At 43.3% G+C, this 13,348-nt stretch overlaps 1 pseudogene; it reads left to right on the top strand.

Moving 5' to 3' along the window:
- LOC112074487 (homeodomain-interacting protein kinase 1-like) overlaps window positions 1-13,348 on the top strand; it is a 32,674-nt pseudogene that overhangs the window by 7,747 nt on the left and 11,579 nt on the right.

Below are 13,348 nucleotides of genomic sequence, written 5' to 3'. Positions count from 1 at the left end.
ATCTGTCCACTAGGTGGGAGTCTCATGAGGTCTGCAAAACATCTGTCCACTAGGTGGGAGTCTCATGACTAAAGAGGCTTCACACATAGCTTTTATTTCAGGAGTATGTCTCTATTCTCAGCGCTAAGGACACATGTTCTACTCTGAGACGCTTTGTGGATACGGCCCAAGGTGGCAGCCCCAGCCCAAGGTGGCAGCCCCAGCCCAAGGTGGCAGCCGCCCGGCCAGGTAGCAGCCCCGGCCCAAGGTGGCAGCCCCCCGGCCCAAGGTGCCAGCCGCCCGGCCAGGTAGCAGCCCCGACCCGAGGTGGCAGCCGCCCGGCCAGGTAGCAGCCCCGGCCCAAGGTGGCAGCCCCCCGGCCCAAGGTGGCTCACCCTCCACAAGTCCTAATCTATTAGAGGGGATGAAACCCCAGAACTGACCAATAGCTCAGTGTCTTTAGCAGCAGCTTCACCCTTCATTCAACCTCACCACTTCCATCCTGTTGTATCACGTCTTCTTCCACTTCCTGATGCAGGTCAACCTCTCATCTCACCTGGAAGGGACGGACATGCTGGCGGAGAAAGCTGATAGGAGGGAGTTCATCGACCTGCTGAAGCGGATGCTCCGATTGGACGCTGACAAGAGGATCACGCCCACTAAGACGCTGGGTCACCCCTTCGTCACCATGAGTCACCTGCTGGACTTCCCTCACAGCTCCCAGTACGTACACCTGTCACTGTGTGTGGAGGGATGTACTAGTGGGTCTCAGGGTGGGGTGTTATTACATTTGACTTTGCCCTTTGTGGGTGAAATTTGATTGGTTCATTGGTTAAATTTGATTGGTTGACTGGTTAAATGATTTGATTGTCTCACCCCTTTGCAGTGTGAAGTCTTGCTTTCAGAACATGGAACTCTGTAAACGTAGGAGCTCATCGTTCGACAACAACAAAACTCTCTTCTCCACCAACACTCTTCCTAGTGCTGCCGCCGGCAACCTCACAGTCACCTTCCAGCAACCCAGGCTCAAACCAGGTACACACTGTCACCTTCAGCATCAGCACAACCAGGTACACACTGTTACCTTCAGCCACCAGCACAACCAGGTACACACTGTTACTTCAGCCACCAGCTAAACCAGGTACACACTGTTACCTTCAGCACAACCAGGTACACCACAACACTGTCACCTTCAGCAATCAGTCAACCAGGTACACACTGTTACCCTTCAGCCACCAGCCAACAGGTACACACTGTTACCTTCAGACCACCAGCTCAACCAGGTACACACTGTCACTCAGCATCAGCACACCAGGTACACACTGTTACCCGTTCAGCCACCCATGTTCAACCAGGTACACACTGTTACTTCAGCCATCAACAGCAACCAGGTACCTTCAGCCATCAGCTCACCAGGTACAACACACACAAGTTAGACCACACTGTAAATACGTTTCACGCGACGTCATACAGTGATACATGAGTTTAATTGAGTATGAAAATGTCTTTGTCAGTTCCAGTTCCAGACGCTGTTCCAACCAATAAGATCAGAGAACTACAAACTTGTTATATAGGTTGCTGAAATTTGACTGTCCGTATTTTTTGATGAGTCATGTTCAGGATTCCTGCTCATGTACGTAACGGGAGTAGGAGTTTCCCAATCTGCTCACCACTAAACTGTCAATAGACGACATGACATCATAAAATGATACAAAAACAATATGTTGAAATCACTGAATACCCAACATTTAAATGTTGGTGGAACTTCCCTTTAAACAGAACAGAATTGTATTCATCACTATGAACCTCTAACTGACTGTGACCCGTATTCTAACTGCGACTGGACTGTACCACCAGGTGCCGTCAGCAGGGGGAGCTGTTCCTATCCTGAACTACCAGCCAGCCCTCTACCAGCAGGCCACCATCAACATCCCTGGGCTGACCCAACAGAGTGTCCCCCTGCAGGCTCGGCCCAACGGCCTGGCCTGCCAGACTGAGCCCTTCCAGCAGACTCTGATCGTCTGCCCACCAAACACCATACAGGGTAAAACAGGAACACTTTAGGAGAGGTTTCCAAGACACAGATTAAGCCTAGTAACTGTACAGAAAAGCATATTCAATAGAGATTGTCCTTTTTCTTTTTTTGACCAGCGCTGTTAACCAGAATCAGGTTTATTAGGGAATTGAAACGGAAAATGTTTTAAACCAGAAAATTTGAGTCGCTAAGAAATTGCATGGTTCAATGTAACAACACAGTAATTATCTATGAATGACTGTATTTTTTTTGACGAGAGGGAGTAACATTATTGTGGTGTAGAGGTTGGCACGGGAGTGAACATCCATTCCTGCCCTGTCTTTTCTGTCTATCCAAATCCTGCAACAGTTCTCCAACCCCAGAACTTTCCTGTCCCGATAAAAAAACGACTGCCGTCCCGTGCTCATTATTACATGRATAAATCTGATAATAACTTCCTCCGTTAGCTGCTCGTCAGTCRTTCCCTCGCTGTGCGTGTGGGTAGACAATCACAGACGGGCAATAATCTTTAAAAAATACATAAAAGTGCTTTCAGAAAGTATTCGTACCACTTTACTTATTCCACGTTGTGTTGTGTTACAGCTTGAATACAAAATGGATTAAATATATTTTTCTTCTTCTCTCACATATCTACACACAATGCCCCATAATGACAAAGTGAAAACCTGTTTGTAGAAAATTGTGCGAATCACACCCTGAGTCAATAGTATGTAGAAGCACCTTAGGCAACGATTAAAACGTTGAGTCATCTTGGGCATGTCTGTATCAGCTTTGCACATCTGGATTTGGGCATTTTCTCCCACACTTCCTTGGGAGATTTTCTCAAGCTTTGGCCYGGCCACAAGGACTTTCACATCCTTGTTCTGAAGCCAGCGTTGCTTTGGCTGTCTGCTCGGGGTCATTGTCCTGTCGAAACGTAAAATAATCGCCCCCCAGTCTAAGTTCGTTTGCACTCTGAAGTAGGTTTTCATCAAGGAGTTGCCTGTATTTGATGAGCTGTGCCTGGTTTTCGCCAGACATATAGCGCTTTGCATTCAGGCCAAAGAGTTACATTTGTACAGACATATAGCGCTTTGTTAAATTTGTATCTCATCAGACCACAGAATCTTTTGCGTTATGCTTTGTCTTTCAGCTGCCATTTTTGCCAACTCCAGTCGTGCTGTCATGTGCCTTTTTCTCAGGAGTAACTTCTGTCTGGCCAATCCCATAAAACCCAGATTAGTGAAGTGCTGTAGTGACTGTTGTCCTTCTGCCAGGTTCTCCCATCTCAGCCAAGGAACTCTGTAGTTTTGTCAGTGTGTTCATTGGTTTCTTGGTCACCTCCCTGACCAAGGTCCTTCTTGCCCTGATGCTCAGTTTGGTCAGATGGCTAGGCAGTCTGGGTAGTTACATATTTTTTTTTCTCCATTTCACAATAATAGAGACCACTGGGCTCTTGGAAACGTTCAACACTCTAGAAATGGTTTTATTACCTCTTCCCCAAATACAGGCTATGCCTCATCACAATTGTATCTCAAGAGATCTACAGACATTTTCTTGGACTTCATGGTATAGTTTCTGCTCTGTTAACTGTAGGATCTTATATAGACAGGTGTGGTTCTTTCTAAATCATGTCCAAACAAGTGAATTGGCCACAGGTTGGACTCCAATCAAGTTGTAGTTACATCTCAAGGATGATCAAAGGGAATTGGATGCACCTGAGTTAAATTTGGAGTGTCATAGCAAAGGGGTGTGAATACTTATGTAAAGGAGATTTCTGTATTTTATTTCCAATACATTTGCAAAAATGTTTTTTAAAATAGTGTTTTAACTTTGTCATTATGGGGTATTGTGTATTTTATTTAATCCATTTTGAATTCAGGCTGTAACATAACATATGGAATAAGTCAAGGCTGACTAAATCATGTGGAATAAGTCAAGGCTGTCTAAATCATGTGGAATAAGTCAAGGCTGCTCTACTTCATGTGGAATAAGTTTCAAGGCTGTCTACTTCAATTGGAATAAGTCAAGGCTGTCTAAATCATATGGAATAAGTCAAGGCTGTCTAAATTGTGGGAATAAGTCAAGGCTGTCTAAATCATGTGGAATAAGTCAAGGCTGTCTATTCATGTGGAATAAGTCAAGGCTGTCTACTTCATGTGGAATAAGTCAAGGCTGTCTAAATCATGTGGAATAAGTCAAGGCTGTCTAAATCATGTGGAATAAGTCAAGGCTGTCTAAATCATGTGGAATAAGTCAAGGCTGTCTAAATCATGTGGAATAAGTCAAGGCTGTCTAATCATGTGGAATAAGGCAAGGCTGTCTACTTCATGTGGAATAAGTCAAGGCTGTCTACTTCATGTGGAATAAGTCAAGGCTGTCTAAATCATGTGGAATAAGTCAAGGCTGTCTATTTCTAATGTTTTAAATTCTAATAGTAACTGTCACCTAAGAGTCAACATATTTATTAGCGTCAGTTCTGCCTGCCAGTAGTAATCATCTCTGACAGATAGAGAGATTCAAGGAGCTACCATCGTTAAGTAACAGTCGATGCCAACGCATTGAATATTTCCATTCAAATGAATGTTCTAACCTTGTCAGAGAAGCGTTTCACTGCAGGGCAGTTAAACATCTCACATCGTATGAAGGAATGTGTTCCTACCTGATTTAGGGGACGCAGTGAACAGTTGGGAGTTGGGGACAATTTCATTGTAAAACTTTTCCTTGGTGTTAAATACAAACTTTAAAGGATGGTTCGCATTACAGGATGCCAAGGTCATATTTTTCCATATTCTGTTCCAGTTAAAGGTTTGTTCAGATTCACTTAGATCTGTGGACCATACTTTATGAATTGGCTAGCTCAGAATATGAGCTTTCCAAAAGTTGTTTATATATTATAGAGATCAGTCCTTTCGGAAGCCCAGACCATTTATTTATAAATGGATGTTTCGGGAGTTGGGTTCCTCCATAGGCCATTCTAGCTGACCTAAGGTGTAAATATAGAAAAATGGAGTTGCCTGATAATGTGTGTCTTTCAAATCTTGGAATGTTCTCAAACCATTACTGTCCATGATATCGGTAAGGGTACAGAGTCCACATTTGGACCAACATTTGGACCCTTGGGGGGATGCAAAGACTACCCAGCAGATTTCAAGGCATTATTGTGAAATATTGAAGTATGGGCAAGCCATTTTCATTCCCATTTGCATTGTTTTAAAWTTTTTGCGCCAAACATAAACTGTGAGAGCAATAGTAAGCACAAGGCATAGTTTTACATGGTTTAAATGATAAGTTGATGAAGACTACTTCTTACAGGGCAATAGGAGACACCATATTTATTTCCATACTCAGTCAGGGGTTGGAACAATCATGTCTAAACCAATTTTAGGATGGGACGAAATGCTAGTGCCTGGAAACACAATTAGTTTGGTACGGATAGCTGTCCTTCGTCTTTCCCTCTTTCCAAGTTTGTTCATTTTATCCTGGCTCTCTACCTTGCTATATTTTGAGACTGCACTATGGATTTTATCCCAATAGTCAGAAGGGGGAGACATGGGATGTTCTGAACTACAGAAATTCAGCTGTGGCAATATATTCATTTTGACGGTGCAACGTTGAAAGTCACTGAGCTCTTCAGTACGGGCCATTCTACTGCCAATGTTTGTCTATGGAGATTGCATGGCTGTGTGCTTGATTTTATACACCTGTCAGCAACAAGTGTGGCTGAAATAGCCGAATCCACTCATTTGAAGGGGTGTCCACATACTGCTGTATATATAGTGTATCCCCCCTCCCCAGTTTATAACTATTCCTGTACTGCCCGTTCCTGTGGACTGCCAATCCCATTCTGTCCGGGTCCCTAGCTTGATTCTAGAACTTCAGTCCCATTCTGTACGGCCCTAGCTTGATTCTAGAACTTCAGACCCATTCTGTTCGGTCCCTAGCTTGATTCTAGAACTTCAGTCCCATTCTGTCCGGTCCCTAGCTTGATTCTAGAACTTCAGACCCATTCTGTCCGGTCCCTAGCTTGATTCTAGAACTTCAGACCCATTCTGTCCGGTCCCTAGCTTGATTCTAGAACTTCAGTCCCATTCTGTCCAGTCCCTAGCTTGATTCTAGAACTTCAGTCCCATTCCTGCCAGAATTCCGCAAGACCCGCAAGTCCTGTTCTCCGTGTCAGCCCTATTGTGCTTGGTGTTACTGATATCTCGGCTGTTTCCTTCTGTCTGCATTGGGCTCCATGTGCGATCCAATAAGAGCTCACAGCTTTACCTCAGTGAGGATGGACAAGTTCTAGTCCCCATGGAGTAGATACCAAGAACATATCATATCACAGGCCACCTTGCAGCTGCAGCCTGCCTATGCTCTCACAAGGTACGTGTGTGTGTGGTGTGTGGTTGGTTCTCTTGTTCCTGCACTGTGCTTTGGTCTTCCAGCTAGAGTGTCTCACAATACTTCCAAGCCTCATGGCTTCAGAACAGGAATGACCGTGTTTGAGATTAAGGAGTTTCCAGCCCAGGACCAGCCCACCCCTTGAGGAGCGGAACAGAGGAATGCCAAAATTAGAGCAGATTTCTATGTTTGTCTTGAAGTGGGCTTTCACGTACACTGAGCCCCGCCGATTGCTCCTCCTTGGATTAGAATTCCGCCCCCTGCCGCCGACTTCAAGCCTGGAAAGCCCTTTAGCTCATTCATGCTGCAGTTTCTCCTCTCCCAGACCTCTTCACGACCTCTCAGCCATGGATCAGCCTGTTTCTTCTCTCCCAGACCTCTATCAGACCGCCAAGCCGGATCAGCCCTGTTTCTCTCTCCCAGACCTCTGTCAGGACCTCTCAGCCAGTTTCTCCTCTTCCAGACCTCTAGCAGACCTCTCAGCGTTGGAGCAGCCTGTTTCTCCTCTCCCAGACCTCTGTCAGATCTCTCAGCCATGGATCAGACAGTTTATCATCTTCACATTGACAACCCAGATCTATCAATCTAACCTCAAACAGTCCACAGTCAACCCACAACCCTGATCAATCTATAGACTAACTTTAGTGTCCTCAATCATCAGTCCACACTCAGTCCACTTCCCCAGGTCTAAAGTAATTAGTATTTGCCACTGAGAGAGGGTATCCAGCCATGAAGTGAGTCGGGACCTTCTGAGTTAACCGTCCTCCTCCTCCACCCTTTCCTTCCCCATCCCCTCCTCCCTACACCCTTCCTCCCCCAGGGCTCCTGCACACCCCTGATGGTAGCCACCCTCCAACCCAACCCCCCACAGTAGCAGGGCTAGCCCCCCAGTACTCATTTCTCCTGGGGCTGGGCTGTGGGGCCGGACTCCCCACCCTGCTGGAGCACACTGCCTCTGGGCTGGTAAAACACTTAAATACATACTCTATCATTCATTTTCTCTCTCTGTAGGTGTGCTGTGCTGAGGGCATGAAGGCGTGATGATGTGGCTGACTTAACTGCCTGCTCTTAACTACCTCCTTTCCCCTCTCAAATCAAATCAAATTACATTTTATTTGTCACATGCGCCGAATACAACAGGTGTAGACCTTACAGTGAAATGCTCACTTACAAGTCCTTAAAACCAACAATGCAGTTTTAAGAAAAATAACCAACAAGAAATTACAAAAAAAAGTAAGAGAGAAGAGCGAAACGGGAACACCATCGTGTTTGTGAGAGTCTTTCCAGAGAGGGGTCATAATATTTTTGTTGGCCAAACCACTCGGACGCTACAGACGGTTTTTGTCTCATGGGCAAAAAAATGCACAAATGCAAAAAAAAAAWAAAWAAATGGATTTCTCAACTTTATCAAGATTGGTTATTATGCTAATTCGAATTTCCGCGGGGAAATCGARCTCAGGGGGTTAACATCAAGATATCTACCTGGCCAGATTGTACGACTTGATTCAGTTCTGTCGTCACATTCTACGATTGGCTTGAGAGGCTACTTTAGCCAACGTGGGCTCTGTCAACTGCAGCGGTGTGTTTTGATCGGCGCAGGTTACAGCATCCGCAGCGCCAGCCTGTCTTTGCTTCAGGAAAAACTGAAAATAGGCATCTTAATACAATCTTTGTGTCTGAACTGTCGCTGTGGTAGAACYTTTATTTTGATTGGCGATTTTTTTGTTGTTGTTGTTATTGCATTTATCAAAATCCCATCAGGTAGCCTGATTTTATGATGTGTGTTGCCTAAACAAGATTATTAGGGAAATCGTTCTTCGTGCACAGCATGTAAACGTTTAAATCAAACCACACTGCCAATGTGTTTCTAACTTTCAAACTTTGTCGGATGCCTACGAATGTACTTAGCGGTACTTAATCGGCAGGCCTAGACCCTGTCACACTGAACGCGCCAACACGTCTGGAAATCGTTTACCACCAAATATTTTGTGTTGTGTTCTCTGTAGCAGGCCTGGCCAGCCGGTACCCAGCAGATCCTGATCCCGTCGTCATGGCAGCAGGTTCCGGGTGTGGCCATCCACGGCTCCACCCACCAGTCGGTTGTCACGGAGTGTCCCGTGGAGACACTCCTTCCGGACACAGCCCAGCAGACACACAGCTGGAGGTAGGGTCATCACCACGGTTACATAGCTGTCTGTTAGCGCAGAAATCAAAGAGTCCGTCAGAAAACAATTCTTACCCAGATCACTTCACAGGATAACTATCCCATAAAAAGAGAAACAGACCTGGGTTTCTGAAAAATGGATTCAAATACTTTATCTGTGCCTGTTTGAGTTTGCCTGGTTTAATAGACCTGGGAAATGTCCAAAAACTGCAAATTGTGTGTGTGTGTGTGTGTGTGTGTGTGTGTGTGTGTGTGTGTGTGTGTGTGTGTGTGTGTAGGGGATCTCAGTACAGCGGAGTGCTGCAGCAGAACCTGGGGGTTAATTCGAGGAGCGGAGCGAGGAAGAGGGCTAAGGGTGGCCGTGGCAACAGCAGGACCACCAGGTACGACTGACTGGAAGAGAAGGAACTGAAAGGATAGTGGCACAACAACTAGTTACAGTTATCAACTACACTGAACAAAACATGTAAATGGAACACGCAACAATTTCAACAATTTCACTGAGTTAAAATTCATATAAGGAAATCAATCAATTTAAATAAATTCATTAGGCCCTAATCTATGGATTTCACATGACTGGGTAGGGGTGTGGCCATGGGTGGGCCTGGGAGGGCGTAGGCTCAGCCACTGGGGAGCCAGGACCAGCCAATCAGAATCCGTTTTCCACCACAAAAAGGGCTTTATTACAGACAGAAATACTCCTCAGTTTCATCAGCTGTCCGGATGGCTGGTCCTGGGCAGGTGAAGATGCCGGATGTGGAGGTCCTGGGCTGGTGTGGTTTCAAGTGGTCTGCGGTTGTGAGGCCAGTTGGACGTACTGCCAAATTCTTTAAATGATGTTGGTGGCGGCTTATGGTAGAGAAATTAACATTAAATTCTCCGGCAACAGCTCTGGTGGACATTCCTGCAGTCAGCATGCCAATTGCACACTCCCTCAAAACTTGAGACATCTATAACATTGTGTGACAAAACTGCACATTTTAGAGGGGCATTTTATTGTTCCCAGCACAAGGTGCACCTGTGTAATGATCATGCTGTTTTAATCAGCTTCTTGATATGCCACACATGTTAGGTGGATGGATTATCTTGGCAAAGGAGAAATGTTAACTAACGAGGATGTAAACAAATTTCTGAACAACATTTGAGAGAAATAAGCTTTTTTTGTGAGTTTTGAACATTTTTGGGATGTTTTATTTCAGGGACCAACACTTTACATGTTGCGTTTTTATATTTTTGTTCAGTGTAGTAGCTGGTTAGGCCCATCAACTAGTAACGTGTAATAACTAGTAACAGCTGGAAAAGTTACGTTTTCAGGGACTCCACAAATGTGTTTTGCTTCCTGACTGAATGTCTTCGCCCTTGAAATCAGGAATAGTAAAGGTGTGTAACTATTTATTTTTATTATTTATTTTAACCCTTATTTTAACCAGGTAAAGTTGACTGAGAACACATTCTCATTTACAGCAAAGACCTGGGGAATAGTTACAGGGGAGAGGAGGGGGGAGATGAATGAGCCAATTGGAGGCTGGGAATGATTAGGTGACCATGATGGTATGATTGGGAATGAGGCCAGATTGGGAATACTAAATTTGTTTCTTTGCCGTGCGCGTGCGCGTTTGTCCAGGCGTGTGTCCGGTGTATCCCTACTCACCAACGCCGTGCTGACTCCGCCCATCTGCAGCGCGGCGGCTCTCTCTCAGCCAATCATCATCTCGGACACGCCCAGCCCGGCGGGCAGCGTCATCACCATCCACTCAGACGAGGAGGACGAGAGGAAGTTCCACCCCGCCAGGTGTGTCTGGTCTCCCATCCAATCATCAACAACTGTAGCAGTTGGGCCCCCGCTTTAAGTGAATAGTTCTAGACGATATAGACGGTCTGTAGTTGCTAACTAATCTGTTGATAATGTTGACATCTTGACTTCACCCCTTTTACTCTGTGAGGAGTAACGAGTAACGAGGAGGTCATCCACAAATGGACAAGGCTTTTAACCCTGTAGACTCAAAGATATTCATACCAAGGAGAATTCAGCAATTTGCTTTGGAATTTTAGGATCCCTTAAGGTATATAGAATTTAATTTGGCCTTACTGCTATTAGCCAATAGAAACACATTGAATAACAGTCCTTACTGCTATTAGCCAATAGAAACGCATTGAATAACAGACAGTCCTTACTGCTATTAGCCAATAGAAACACGTTGAATAACAGGTAGTCCTTACTGCTATTAGCCAATAGAAACACATTGAATAACCCAAGACAGTCCCCTTACTGCTATAGCCAATAGAACACATTGAATAAAATAGTCCTTACTGCTATTAGCCAATAGAAACACATTGAATAACAGATCCTTACTGCTATTAGCCAATAGAAACACATTGAATAACGTAGTCCTTACTGCTATTAGCCAATAGAAACACATTGAATAACAGATAGTCCTTACTGCTATTAGCCAATAAAACACATTGAATAACAGATAGTCCTTACTGCTATTAGCCAATAGAAACACTTGAATAACAGATGTCCTTCTGTATTAGCCAATAGAAACACATTGAATAACAATAGTCCTTACTGCTATTAGCCAATAGAAACACATTGAATAACAGATAGTCTTACTGCTATTAGCATAGAAAACATTGAATAACAATAGTCCTTACTGCTATTAGCAATAGAAACACATTGAATAACAGATAGCTTACTGCTATTAGCCAATAGAAAACACATTGAATAACAGAAGTCCTTACTGCTATTAGCCAATAGAAACACTTGAATAACAGTCCTTACTGCTATTAGCCAATAGAAACACATTGAATAACAGATAGTCCTTACTGCTATTAGCCAATAGAAACACATTGAATACAGATCCTTACTGCTATTAGCCAATAGAAACACATTGAATAAACAGACAGTCCTTACTGCTATTAGCCAATAGAAACACATTGAAAACAGATAGTCCTTACTGCTATTAGCCAATAGAAACACATTGAATAACAGATTCCTTACTGCTATTAGCCAATAGAAACACATTGAAACAGTCCTTACTGCTATTAGCCAATAGAAACACATTGAAAAACAGATAGTCCTTACTGCTATTAGCCAATAGAAACACATTGAATAACAGAAGTCCTTACTGCTATTAGCCAATAGAAACACATTGAATAACAGATAGTCCTTACTGCTATTAGCCAATAGAAACACATTGAATAACAGATCCTTACTGCTATTAGCCAATAGAAACACATTGAAACAACAGATAGTCCTTACTGCTATTAGCCAATAGAAACACATGGAATAACAGAAGTCCTTACTGCTATTAGCCAATAGAAACACATTGAATACAGATGTCCTTACTGCTATTACCAATAGAAACACATTGAATAACAGATAGTCCTTACTGCTATTAAATAGAAACACATTGAATAACAGTCCTTACTGTACTGAGCCAATAGAAACACATTGAATAACAGATAGTCCTTACTGCTATTAGCCAATAGAAACACATTGAATAACAGAAGTCCTTACTGCTATTAGCCAATAGAAACACATTGAATAACAGTCATTACTGCTATTAGCATAGAAACACATTGAATAACAGATAGTCCTTACTGCTATTAGCAATAGAAACACATTGAATAACAGATAGTCCTTACTGCTATTAGCCAAGAAAACACATTGAATAACAGTCCTTACTGCTATTAGCCAATAGAAACACATTGAATAACAGATAGTCCTTACTGCTATTAGCCAATAGAAACACATTGAATAACAGATAGTCCTTACTGCTATTAGCCAATAGAAACACATTGAATAACAGATAGTCCTTACTGCTATTAGCCAATAGAAACACATTGAATAACAGATCCTTACTGCTATTAGCCAATAGAAAACATTGAATAACAATAGTCCTTACTGCTATTAGCCAATAGAACACATTGAATACAGATAGTCCTTACTGCTATTAGCCAATAGAAACACATTGAATAACAGATAGTCCTTACTGCTATTAGCCAATAGAAACATTGAATACAGACAGTCCTTACTGCTATTAGCCAATGAAAACATTGAATAACAGATAGTCCTTACTGCTATTAGCCAATAGAAACACATTGAATAACAGACAGTCCTTACTGCTATTAGCCAATAGAAACACTTGAATAACAGATAGTCCTTACTGCTATTAGCCAATAGAAACACATTGAATAACAGATAGTCCTTACTGCTATTAGCCAATAGAATACATTGAATACAGACAGTCCTTACTGCTATTAGCCAATAGAAACACATTGAATAACAGATAGTCCTTACTGCTATTAGCCAATAGAAACACATTGAATAACAGACAGTCCTTACTGCTATTAGCCAATAGAAACACATTGAATAACAGATTGACTACATGGACGAAAGCATCTAAATGAAATTTGTTCTGAAGTGTTTGTTCTACATCTGAGAAATATAAGAGAGATCACAAAACCTACTTTTTGTTTGTGTATTTAAATCTATAAACGTATGAAACCCTGTAGGAACTGCTGATGTGAATGGGACTAGGAAGTGATGATCCTCTCCACCACCAATACTATCTGTCTTTCATTTCTTGTTAGTATCTAATGTATCTGCCGACTGTTTGTGTCCGTCTAATGTATGTGTGTGACTGTGAACCAGCTGTGGTCCGGCTCAGAGGACTAACGTGATCAGCTTGTTGACGGTTCACGACTCTGACTCCTCTACGACCAGCCCCCTCACCCCCTCCCCCGCACACACTCCCTGGAGGAGGGACGTCTAGAGGCAAGTCCTGGCCCGTGGG

Source organism: Salvelinus sp. IW2-2015, unplaced genomic scaffold, assembly GCF_002910315.2.
Source record: "Salvelinus sp. IW2-2015 unplaced genomic scaffold, ASM291031v2 Un_scaffold2653, whole genome shotgun sequence".
Taxonomy (NCBI): Eukaryota; Metazoa; Chordata; class Actinopteri; order Salmoniformes; family Salmonidae; genus Salvelinus; species Salvelinus sp. IW2-2015.
The sequence above is the reverse complement of the archived record's forward strand: the minus strand, read 5'-3'. Positions and strand labels throughout refer to the sequence as shown.